This window comes from Dendrobates tinctorius, unplaced genomic scaffold (assembly GCF_039654945.1).
Source record: "Dendrobates tinctorius isolate UK_male_01 unplaced genomic scaffold, ASM3965494v1 ptg000083l, whole genome shotgun sequence".
NCBI lineage: Eukaryota > Metazoa > Chordata > Amphibia > Anura > Dendrobatidae > Dendrobates > Dendrobates tinctorius.
The window spans coordinates 8,051,540-8,064,817 of NW_027361751.1; positions in this window are offsets into that span (position 1 = coordinate 8,051,540).

Here is a 13,278-nt window from a genome sequence, read left to right on the forward strand (position 1 = left end):
ATCTCACCACCAGTAGCAGGTCGTTCCATGTTCGGTTCCTGTGAAGTCGAAGAGGTCCGGCACCTAGGTGGAGGCTGAACCTCAGCCTGAAGATCATGAGGCATCCACACAGCAGCCAGATCTGGGGCTTCTGATCCTCTGGCAGCCCCAGTCTGCCCTTGGCTAGAATAAGCTCGGGCGTAGCGACAAAAAACTCCAACATCTCCTCTTCCTGCGGGTACTTGCAGAACCTGGGCTTGTGCTTCAGCCTGTGGCAGAACACACTCATCTCTTCTCCTCTCAATAAACCTCTCCTGAGGTTGCAATTCCCTGGCCGAACACAAGATGGCACCAGAGTCCCGTGATAGAGAACGAGATCCTCTCCTCCTGTCATTTCTGCTTCTAGATGGGGCCCTGGCCCGCTGAGCCTCCACAGGGGACCTCCTCACTGCAGCACGGTGTCTGCGAGGGGTAGGGGGCGGTGGGGAATAAGCTTCTCTTGGCCTCCGCAACCTGGATCCACTCCTGCTTTCACCACTCTCCATGGTTTCAGCTGCAGGAACAATCACATCGGGGGCATTCTCCACAGAAGCCCCCGCAGCTGCTGAGGTATTTGATAACACAGGCTGAGATAAGCAGTCACGTAACCATGACTCCCCTCCTTCTTCCCTCACACGAGATAACAGCTGTGCTAGCAGAGCGTCCATCTTCTTAACTTCAAAGTTGAAAAGTGATGAAATCACCTCAGGTTCTAGTATATATAGTCCTTTACTCCCGCCGAAAAGGCAGACCAATCAAAGCCCGTTACCGGGTCAATTCACACAACTCGATTTCTTATTGGTTAATAACCAGCCAATTAATAAAACAATTCCTCAGAACCTGAAAGAAGAAACTTAGAGACAGCATTAATCCTTAAACTACCCAACCCAAATAAAAACAGGTCCATGTTGCCATGTAACCATCGGACAAGGGTCCACTGCTTTGACATTATGTAGATAGGGGCAAAATTGTTTGGTGAATTGGAACGTATGGGGTTAAAATTTCACCTCACAACATAGCCTATGATGCTCTCGGGGTCCAGTCGTGTGACTGTGCTAAATTTTGTGGCTGTAGCTGCGATGGTGCGGATGCCAATCCTGGACATACATACAAATACATCCACATTGACCTTTATATATTAGATTGATCTCCTCATTTCACATGGACACTATGGGCCATGGACCGGGTCACTGCCACCGTGACACATCCCCTTAAGACAACTGACCCGGTACCGAGACACCCCGTGCCCTGCAGGTGTCACACCTCTCCTACGCTGAGACCTTATAATTGAAGTTGCAAATTTGTACCTGCAATTTTAACCCCTTAACAACCGCCGATACACATTAAAACAGTGGTCATTAAGGGGCCTTATTCCCTCAATAATAATGCAACCCTGCGGTTGAAATTCTCATGGGTGACAACTGTACATGACAGCTGAAAACCTGCGGTGTCAGCCCTGACTGGTTTTGGAACAGATCAGGGACAATTAACCCCTTAAATACCACTGTCAAATTGCGACAACTGTACATGACAGCTGAGAACCTGCGGTGTCGGCCCTGACTGGTTTTGGAACAGACTTGGGCCAATTAACCCCTTAAATACCGCTGTCAAATCGCGACAGTAGTATCTAAGAGGATAAAAGACACCCTTTGGCAGGATCGAACCCATAATCGTAATTGCAGGAGCTGGTCATTGCCATGGTACCCTGACATCATCTGATGACCCGAGGGTACAGTGGCCTGTGAGATCCAGCTATAAGCAGGCTCTGTCAGCGACTCACTGACAGTCTCATTCACTGAAGTACACGAGTACTACAGTGTATGAGACCAGCGATCAAAGTGAAAAATATTCATGTCCCACAATGGGACTAAATGAAAAAGTGAAATAAAAGTTTAATAAAACATGTAAAAAAAAATCAGAAAAAAGAAAAGTTTCCCACCGCGCTCGCACTGACATCAACCAGGTGAAGTGAGTTCTTTGGCTGTGAACTCCCAGGACCTGTCTGATGGCACAGCGAGCAGGAGAATTTCTCATGCTCGCAGTGCCCTTAGGCTACTTTCACACATCAGGTTTTCGGCGTCAGGCGCGATCCAGCGTCGTGCCGGAATGCCGGATCCGGCAAATGTTTTGTAAAACCTGAAGTGCCGGATCCGGTTTTCTGCCGGATCCGTCTTGTTCTTGACAGACAAAACCGGATCCGTCTCATCTGGTTCATCCGTTTTTCTATCCGTTTTTCTATCCGTTTTTCGACGGATTACGCCGGATCCGGTTTTTAAAATTGACCCTTGTGGCCTTCCGAACGGGATTGGCTACTGGAAAACTAGATATAGCATGTTCCTACAGCCCTTCTTTGACAGGTTGTAGAGAAGAAAGTGCAGGTTGGAGAGAAGAGCAAGTTACTGGCGAAGATGGATGTTGTCATTGGAAATATTACCACTAGAAGTTCTGTGACGGTTTCAGGGACAATTTTCCACTATACTTTATGTCACCTCAAGGCAGAGTACACTGGGATGACAGAGTGTGAAAGATTTGTGCCCTAAACTTGTGTACCTTCTGGACCAACAGTATATACCTTTGCCAACCAAAGTTGGCTATCTTGTCATGGTCTTACTATTTTTACCTTTAGGCCACAGGTGTGTACCTGGTTGTGTTTTATGCAAAGTATTTCACCTTTTAACAAAAGTTGTGTACATTGGTAGGAAATCACCAACAATAAACACAACTTTTTAGGTGAAATACTTTGCTTCAAACACAACCAGGAACACAACTGTGGCAAAAAGCTAAAATTTACCCACAGTTATATACCTGGTTTTGAATACCTTTTTACCTTTGAAATACCCTGTATTTAACCTTTTTTTAAAACATAGTTCGCCGCAGAAAGAAATGACAGACAACCATTGTGAAACGATAATTTAACTTTTATTTAAATTTTTTTTTTTTTTTGTTTTTAAAGTGCAAAAAACTTTTTTAATAAAGGTTTTAAACCCAATGGGCATTTTTATTACAAAAAACACACATTACAAATCTGTGTACTGTGGGGTGGAAATACTGCTGGAGGGGCTGCGGGACACTTCGACACTGGGTATGTGGAGAGAGGACTGGGATCGTGGTGGGGAAGGAACAGTTAGAGGTGAAGGTGTGGAAAAAGCTACAGAATGAGTGGACATGTGGGAGGCAGAAGAGGTGGTGGGCGGTGGAGTGGAGGGTTGGGCAGGGACTGTAGGAGCAGATGATGTTGATGGAAAGTTGTATGGGGAAGGAGTTTGGTACGGGGAAGGAGTTTGGTACGGGGAAGGAGTTTGGTACGGGGCAGGTTGCTGGAAGTGGGGAGATGTCTGGTACTGGTGAGGTTGCTGGTATGTAATAGGAGGGGGAGGATGGAAAGTGGCTGGAGGGGGTGCAGATGTAATAGGAGGGGGAGGATGGAAAGTGGCTGGAGGGGGTGCAGATGTAATAGGAGGGGGAGGATGGAAAGTGGCTGGAGGGGGTGCAGGTGGAGGAACTACAGTGGTGGGAGGTGGAGGTTGGGAGGTAACCTGCTGTAGAGCACCGTGGCACGAATGCATTACATGCATCTGCTGGGTAGGAGATAGTGTTGCCATGCGCTCCGCAACAGACCTGAAAAAGGTGTGGTTTGGCGAAGATCTTGCTTCTGAATGCATGGTTTGCAGAAGTGTCTTCACCTCCAGAATGCTGGAGTTGATCTGCTGAAAGCCTGCGGAGATTTGCTCTGACAAGACTTTGAGACAGTTCTGGAAAGATGCATTCAGATGCAAGAACTCTTGCGCATAACTCTTTTCCTGACCCCTCTGCCGCTGCCGCCCAGTACCCGCAGGTGTACTAGAGGTGGCAGGGGCAGAAGGGTGGGGTAAAGGGAAAGCGATCTCCTCACCAGCAGCTTCATGTAATGTAGGCGGCCACGATGCTCCTGTGCTGGTGGATGGGACAGATGGGTCGAATGTGTGGGAAGGCTGGGAAGGTGCAGATGTACCGGGGCGGTCGAAGTGTCCCTCGGTGCCGGTCTCCTCAGGGATCGCCTCAGAAGGGTCCAATCGTGCAGGCTCCCGAGTGCTGCTCACCGTGCTGTGTAATAAAGAGAAAAAAAAACAATTAAAATACTGACATGGTATGGCCCTGGCTGAAAAAAAAAAGTTACATCTAACATTTTTTTCACATGTGGTGTGTAATATTTACCTTCTGGTGAGCATTGTTTCCCGGAGGAACGACAGGGCTTGTGCGTACTTGTACTTGCTCCTGCGTCCTCCAGATCCACTCGGGGCCCGCATCTCTTTATTGAACTCCTTCTTGAAACGATCCCTCACAGACCGCCACCGATTCACAATTCTGTTCCCTGAAACGAGAAAGGAGTGGTTAGTATACAACATCAGTGTTTCACACACTCCAGTCCTCATGGTCCCCAGGGGTCATGTTTTCAGGATTTCCATAGTAAATAGAAATCCTGAACACATGATCCGTGGGGACCACGAGGACTGGAGTTCGGGAAACACTGGTTTACATCAAGCAACCGGTACTGTATATACTTACGCTCTTTAATCTGGGCCCGAGCTTCGAGGTCCTCCCAGCGGCCCACAAGGAGAGAACAGATTTCCTCCCAGAGTCGTCGGGTAACGATCAGGTCAGCGTGGCGGCGGTCAGCCATATTCCAGAGCGGCTCCCTTTCTCTGACGAGATCGATGAGGCGGTCCACATCAATCCCTCCATCCTCACCGTCAGAGTCGGGAGCACGCTGTGAAGGCTGTTAAAGAAAAAGACAAAAATAACATAATTAGCCTCCACAAAAGAAATGAAATAAAAAGTGCAAAAAAACAAAGCAAAAATATTTATACTTACACGCTGGTGACCGCCGCGTTGCTGTCGCCGACGACCCTGGGAGGCACTGCGAGGACCTCTTGGCCGAGCACCAGATTGGGAAGACTAGAGAAGAAAACAAAAAATGTTATGTCTTTGGATGTAGGCATTTGTTTGCTGTGTGTGGTCTTCAGAACATTGTTTTCTATGTGTTGTGTGTAGTGTGATGTTGTGTTTCTGCGTTTGATGCAAAAAACTTACCAATTGTGAGCCCACTCCAGGTGTCTGTCCACCCCTTCCTTCTTCTTCTGGGAGCTCCTCTTCATCTTGTGATTCCTGTTTTGAAATAAAAGGCAATGAATAGACATATATTACAGAGATGATGGATTTTGGAAATTATAAACTTACTGTCAAACGCTGACGATGCGAGGGAGGGCTCCCAGAAGAAGATGTGCTGTCCTGTTGATGGCCAGACTCCATGGCTGTGGGTATTGCTGCTGCCAGTGATGCCATTTCTGCTGCTGCTGCTGCTGCTGCTGCATGTCTTTGGCGGCTGTTGAATAAAGAGAAACAAAGGGCCAATGAATATCTTGATATTCCATGGCCCTAGTTTGGAGGAATGGGGGATTTGATAATTACCGTCTCTCATCTGCTTCTGGACTCCCCTCCCGTTGTTCAGCATGCTGCTCCATTTGGGGTGGTGCTGATGGTGCTGCTGCTGCAGATGTCTGCTGCCTTCTCCTGCTCCTGGTTCTTGGCTTGGGTGGCATGTTGGGTGTGGCTGAGGGTCCCATTGTCTTGCTTTTATATATCTCCTGTGGGCAGAGCTACTGAGCATACTCAGACCAAAAAACCGGATCCGGCGCATTGCGGCGCTCATAGGCTTTCATTGTGTGAAAAAGCCGGACGCGCCGGATCCGGCGTGTCCGGCTTTTTCGCCGGAGACAAAAAACGTTACAGTAGACGTTTTTTCCAGACGCCGGATCGCGACACATTGCGACACATTGCCGGATCCGGCGAAAACCGGATGAAACGCATGGCCATCCGGCACGATCCGGCGCAAATGCAAGTCAATGGGGGGGAAACCGGATCCGGCATTGCATTTCGCCGGATCCGGTTTCTGTCAAAAGCGCCGGATCGCGCCTGACGGCGAAAACCTGATGTGTGAAAGAGGCCTTAGACAGGGAATAGGAGTTCACAAGGAGATACTGAGCATATGCTGCTCAATGTCTCTGTTGGATGACAGGCTGCATGGTCGCATCATGCAGCCATGCAGCCTGCCATCTAGATGTAGCAAAGCTAGACCCGTCATGGGACAAATGGATTATCATCTCTGTGGAAAGGTGAGGAATATTGTTTTGCAGGAAACAATGGCGTCTGTGGAATAGGCGAGGTCGTAATTATGGTTCAAAATTTATCAAAGGAGTCATTCTTTCAATTAAAGGACCTTATTCTGGGTGTCTGTGTTTTCATACAATGTGACTATGGGGTTAGTAATGGGGGAGTCTTATTGACACCTCTCCATTACTAACCTCAGGGCTTGATGTCACCTGACAATACAAAGGTGACATCAACCCCCCCATCTATAATGCCACTTGCCACCGCTACAGAGCAAGTAGAAAGAGAGAGGCTAAGTGCCACAATTGGCGCAACTTAGAGATGCATCTTTTCTGGGGCAACTGAGAGCTGTTTTTAGCCTGGGGGGCAGTATCCATGTCCCCTTCCTAGGCTATTAATATCAACCCGCAGCAGTCTGCATAGCCTTTGCTGGTTATTAATTATAGGGGGACCCTACGTCATTTTTTAGGCTCCCCCATTTTAATAGCGAGTAAAGGCTAAGTTTACACTTGTGAGCTGATATTAATAGTCTGGGAAGCTCCATGTGTATTACCCCCTTCCCGGGCTATAAACCTCTGCCCCCAGCCATTGGTTTTCCCTCTGCTGGTTATGAAAATGATGCGGGAGCCTACGCCATTTTGTTCAGAAAAATAATCTTTCAATAATTACATACATGTAAATACATGTACGGTAAGCTGCACACACACTGGACTAATTGCATTTGTCACATCTATTTATCTATCTATTCTATGTGTATTTACTGTATCTAATCCATCTATTCTATCCTTTTGGCTCCTACTGTATTTTTCTGTACATGGCTGCTGAATTGCCAGATTTTACTCTTTCTACTATATTTCAGTGACATCTTTATATCTATCTAATCTATGTATATGTATCTATTCTATTCTGACCTGTCACGCTGTGATTTTACTGTACACAGCAGATGAACTGATAGCTTTTCATCTATATCTATATATCTAATATACACTGCTCAAAAAAATAAAAGGAACACTAAAATACCACATCCTAGATATCTCTGAATGAAATATTCCAGTTGCAAATTTTTTGTCGTTTCATAGTGGAATGTGTTCAGAATAATCTATAATAATAAATGCCCTAAGCAACTTCCGGTTGTAACAACTTCCGTCCAGTTGTAACCGGTGACGTCACCGCACACCTCTTTCCATGTTAACCCTCAACACACACACTCCTCTCACCTTTCACCATCTCCACTCACTCTTTCACTCCACATACGACCCTTTCTCTCACTCCGTCTCTCATACTCACGCTGTCATCGCCGCTGATCCACGATCCCCGACATCTTCTTCCGCCGGCGCCATCCTGGATCCAGACGTCCTCCACATGTTCTTGCGGCGACGCTATTTTGGATCGGCGAAATCCCGCGATAGTCAAGATGACGTCGCCGCAAGAACATGTCGCCGGCGTGGAGGACGTCGGGATCCAAAATGGCGTCGGCGAAATCTCGCGAGATTTCGCCAACGCCATTTTGGATCCCGACGGCATCCACGCCGGCGACATGTTCCTGCGGTGACGCTATTTTGGATCAGCGAAATCCCGCGATACTCAAGATGGCATCACCGCAAGAACATGTCGCCGGCGAGGACGACGTCGGGATCCAAAATGGCGTCTGCGAAAACTCGCGAGATTTCGTCGACGCCATTTTGGATCCTGACGTCGTCCACGCCGGCGACATGTTCTTCCGGCGACGCCATCTTGACTATCGTGGGATTTCACGATACTCAAGATGGCGTCGCCGCAAGAACATGTCGCCGGCGTGGACAACATCTGGATCCAGGATGGCGCCGGCGGAAGAAGATGTCGGGGATCGTGGAGCAGCGGCGATGACTGCGTGAGTATGAGAGACGGAGTGAGAGAAGGGGTCGTATGTGGAGTGAAAGAGTGAGTGGAGATGGTGAAAGGTGATAGGAGTGTGTGTTTTGAGGGTTAACATGGCGATGCGATAGCATCGGGCCATAATCTAGTAAAACATAACTATCAATGTAAATCAAAATGAATATCCCATGGAGGTCTGGATTTGGAAGATTCTCAAAATCAAAGTGGAAAATCAAATTACAGGCTGATCCAACTTCAGTGGAAATGCTGCATTATAAGGAAAAGATGCTCAGTAGTGTGTGTGGCCTCCACGTGCCTGTATGACCTCCCTACAAAGCCTGGGCATGCTCCTGATGAGGAAGCAGATGGTCTCGAGAGGGATCTCCTCCCAGACCTGGACTAAAGCATCCAACTCCTGGACAGTCTGTGGTGCAATGTGACGTTGGTGGATGGAGCGAGACATGATGTCCCAGGTGTGCTCAATCGGTTTCAGGTCTGACGAACGGGCAGGCCAGTCCATAGCTTCAATGCATTCATCTTACAGGAACTGCTGACACACTCCAGCAACATGAGGTCTGGCATTGTCCTGCATTAGGAGGAACCCGGGACCAACCGCACCAGGATATGGTCTCACAAGGGGTCTGAGGATCTCATCTCGGTACCTAATGGCAGTCAGGCTACCTCTGGTGAGCACATGGAGGGCTGTGCGGCCCTCCAAAGAAATGCCACCCCACACCATTACTGACCCACTGGCAAACCAGTCATGCTGAAGAATGTTGCAGGCAGCAGATCGCTCTCCACGGCGTCTCCAGACTCTGTCATGTCTGTCACATGTGCTCAGTGTGAACCTGTTTTCATCTGTGAAGAGCCCAGGGCACCAGTGGTGCATTTGCCAATCCTGGTGTTCTCTGGCAAATGCCAAGCATCCTGCATGGTGTTGGGCTGTGAGCACAACCCCCATCTGTGGACGTCGGGCACTCACACCATCCTCATGGAGTCAGTTTCTCACCGTTTGTGCAGACACATGCACATTTGTGGCCTGCTGGAGGTCATTTTGCAGGGCTCTGGCAGTGCTCCTCCTGTTTCTCCTTGCACAAAGGCAGAAGTAGTGGTCCTGCTGCTGGGTTGTTGCCCTCCTATGGTCCCCTCGACGTCTCTTGATGTACTGGCCTGTCTCCTGGTAGCGCCTCCAGCCCCTGGACACTACGCTGACAGACTCAGCAAACCTTCTTGCCACAGCTCGCATTGATGTTCCATCCTGGATGAGCTGCACTACCTGAGCCAATTGTGTGGGTTGTAGAGTACATCTCATGCTACCATGAGTGTGAAAGCACAACCAACATTCAAAAGTGACCAAAACATCAGCCAGAAAGCATTGGTACTGAGATGTCGTCTGTGGTCCCCACCTGCAGAACCACTCCTTTTTTGAGGGTGTCTTGATAATTGCCTATAATCTTCATCTGTTGTGTAGTCCATTTGCACAACAGCATGTGAAATTGATTGTCATTCAGTGTTGCTTCCTAAGTGGACAGTTTGATTTCACAGAAGTTTGATTTACTTGGAGTTATATTCTGTTGTTTGTGTTCCCTTTATTTTTTTGAGCAGTGTATATATACATATATACAGTGTGTGTGTGTGTGTGTTTTGAATATTTTCTTTGAAAACGATGTGCAAATGACACAGTATTTCTCTATGTAATAGCTCATGTTAAAATCGCATTGCAGTCTGATTGACTTTTAGGATTGCTACTTCCAATAGGTGGCACTAGAGTTCAAGTCCTCTTCCTCTCTGAAGAGACAATTTGCATAATTAACATATTTCCCAGAGGAGCATTGCGGCTTTAAGTCTCTTCATCTCGACATGCTTAGCATGTCATTCTCCGCAAGGAGAAATGATACATCTTGGATATCGGTCAGACACCTCTCTCACAGCCAAACCAGATCTCACACTTTGCACTGACGAGGTGCAAAGTTTCCTGAATACCTTGAGTGCTGTCTCTTGGCCATCCGGCATCGCCACTTCAGTGGCTTAAGCCGGTCGCTGCTTTTGAGAGATAGCCAGGAGGTTTCAGGGAGGAGATCCTTGGAGTTGTGGACGATGGGAGTCCGACTTCTATTCTCTGGGACCGGTGATAGCCGGGTCAAAAGTGGATTTGGGATTGACATCGCTGAAGATAAGAAGTTGCATTTTTCCCTGGGATATTTGGTCAACATGGTGTTTTATGACATCCTGAAGATTCGGAAGTCCGATATAATATGCCTGCAGGAGTTTAGGAGAGAAGGCAGATATGTACTGGTGCTATCTTCTATGGCGGCTTGCCAGAATTTGTTTGCTGCCCTGAAAAATGGAGTTGCAAATCCTTTGCTGGAAGGTCTTACCTTTACTGTGCTGTACTCTAAGGGAGATTGTAGTTTTCCTGCACAACCCTTTTGGTTCCCTGGAGGACATTGCTTTATTTTTGATAAGACATTGCATTTATGTTCAGTACTCCAACAGGGTCCTGAATGGAGGACTCTGGACCGGGAAGTACAAATTTTTTGTGAGATTTGGGATGGATCCCCAAGGCCCGGGAGGCATCCATTACCCCCCTATTAATTTTTCAACTGGGAAAAAGTGTTTTTTTGTTCTTTCCAGATGCCCCGATGTATTGCAGGAGGTGTAAAAATTTCGGGCATACCCAGGATAGTTGCAAGGAGATGCCAACTTGCAGGAATTGCAATGCTTCTGGCCATATGGCAAAAGACTGCACAAATCCTGTTATGTGTAATGCTTGTGGTGAGGAGGGCCATAAGTATCGGGACTGTAAGGCCAGGATCAGTCCTAGGTCTTAAGGGCCTGTCACACTAAGCGATATCGCTAGCAATATCGCTATGTCACTGATTTTGCGACGTTATAGCGACATTGCTAGCGATATCGCTATGTCTGACATTTACCTCCAAACGGCTCCCCCGCTGATTATCGCTGATCGCGCGAGAACATCCTGGACCATTTCTCGTCGTCAGCTTCCTGCTGGGCTTCCTGCTGTGGAGACAAGCGACGCGTGGACGTGTGCGGGAGGATGTCAGGATCGCCTCGTCTGACAGGTAAGTAGCGACCCCTGCTATGTCGCTGGTGAGATCTGCCTGTGTGGCAGCTCACTAGCCACCACTTAGCGATGCACCAGCGATCCTGACCCTGTCATAACGCTGGTCGGGATCGCTGGTGCATCGCTAAGTGTGACAGTACCTTTACGCTGAGGTCTCAGGTGGGGCAGCTGCGCCCCCCTGCTGCTGTTGTTGACATTCCACAGGTTTCAGACCCAGATCTTATTGAGGAACCTGAAATCATGGATGCACATGAGGAGGCCCTGCCCCAAACGGAGTCTCCCAGCCCAGAGGTGGCAGTTTTGGAAGTTGCTGATGTTGAATGTGAGCTCCTTCATCAGTCTGATGTCTGTGGGGAGGGGGAGTTGGAGAGTACTCTTGACAATTCCCCCAGTGTATCTTGGTTTGCTACTGAGGAGGAGTTGGCCAGTTTTGGAGATCAAGGTGACTTCACTCTTGCGAGGTCCTCTGAGGATGAGGAGCCTGGAACTTCCTGTAAGAAGCCCAGAACGGATTGGGCAGACCCCGGTGAAGTTGGTTTAAGTCCGGTGAGTGAACGTAGTTACCCTCAGAATGTCTTCTCTCCAGACACCAATGCTTTTTTAGGCATTCCCACAGACGTAAACAGATTCGAGGAGTTGCAGTTCCAGATGGAAGACGAAAACGGCTGAAGAGGAAGTGGCGTGTTTGTCGTCATGTAAATAACACAGTCATGTTATGGCTCCCCAAGCTGGTTGGGGCATTGCGTCACTGAATGTCAGGCAAATTAGATCCAAATTCAGGAGGGCAATCATTCTAGATTATATTAAACAGATGAACGCTCACATCTTTTGCCTTCAGGAATGTGGGATTGTGGACTCTCCAAGAGATAAGGACTGGCCTTATGGACATCATGTATGGTCTGGCTCATGTGTTAATAGGAATGATGGTGTAGGGATATTAATGGGTAGCAGGGAGATTAGTTTAGATAGCTACACGGTGGTAGAGGTGGGTAGATGTATAATTGCACAGCTATAGGGGGTGGCGGGCTAGAATTATTAATGTGTACTGTGCATCAGGGCACGACAGGAACAAGGAGCATCTGGCTCTTTTGGAAAAATTAAGTTTGTTTCTTCCGGGCAAAATGCCTACAGTTTTAGTTGGAGACTTTAATTGCATCACAGAAGGAAATTGTGACATAACTGGTAAAAAGTTATCCAATCTTATTTCTGATTTTTCCCTTCTAGATGCTGCTGCTCTGAAATTTGGCATCCCACCACTGCCAGCGTACCATGCTGATAGGGGTGGTATTGCATCCATGATAGATAAAATGTTGGTTTCCAAAAATATGTTGTGTATGAATTTTGAGCAAAGTGCTGTACCTTTTTCTGATCATGAGTGTTTGAGAGGTGTATTTAGTGTGATTGATGACCGTGTGTATGGGGGTGGGGTGTAGAAGCTGAATGTAAGATTGTAAGAAGATGAGGATGTGATGAATGAATTAAGAGTAAAGTATAAAGAGTGGAGAGTATGTAAGAGGGATTTCGCATGTGTGCTGGAATGGTGGGACTGGGTTAAGGTGTGTTGCAAAAAATTCTTCAAAAAATGGGGCTATAAAAAAGCTGCTATTTATCGGAGTAGATTTAATAATTTAAACAGGTGCTTAGACTGGTTAAGGAAGTGTGGAGAAAGTGGGATGGATGTGTCTGATCTGCTGGCTGAGACAAAGAGTGAATTAAAGTGTGTTATGGAAGAAAAAGGGAAAGAAATCATCTATCGCACCAAAATAGAACATCTTGAGAAAGATGAAAAGTGCACGAGGTTCTTTTTTAAGAAAATGAATGGGAGAAAGGTTGATATGGATAAAATCCTGGATAGGAATGGTTTGTGTGTGTGAGAATGGGATAAAGGAGGTGAATAGGTTCTATAGCAAGTTATATGATAAAAAATGGATTGATTCTGGTCTTGTTTCAGAAGTGCTGAATGGGTTAGAGAACAAGTTGGATAGTGGAGAATGTGATATTTTGAATGAGGACGTGATTATGGAAGAAGTAGAAAATGTGATGAAGAGTGCTAAAAAGAATAAGACTCCAGGTAAAGACGGATTGCCGGTAGAATTCTATGTGAAGGCGTGGGATGTTCTGGGTGCTGATTTGACTGAGAAATGTAAGTATATGTGGGAGAGTGGTAAGTTGTG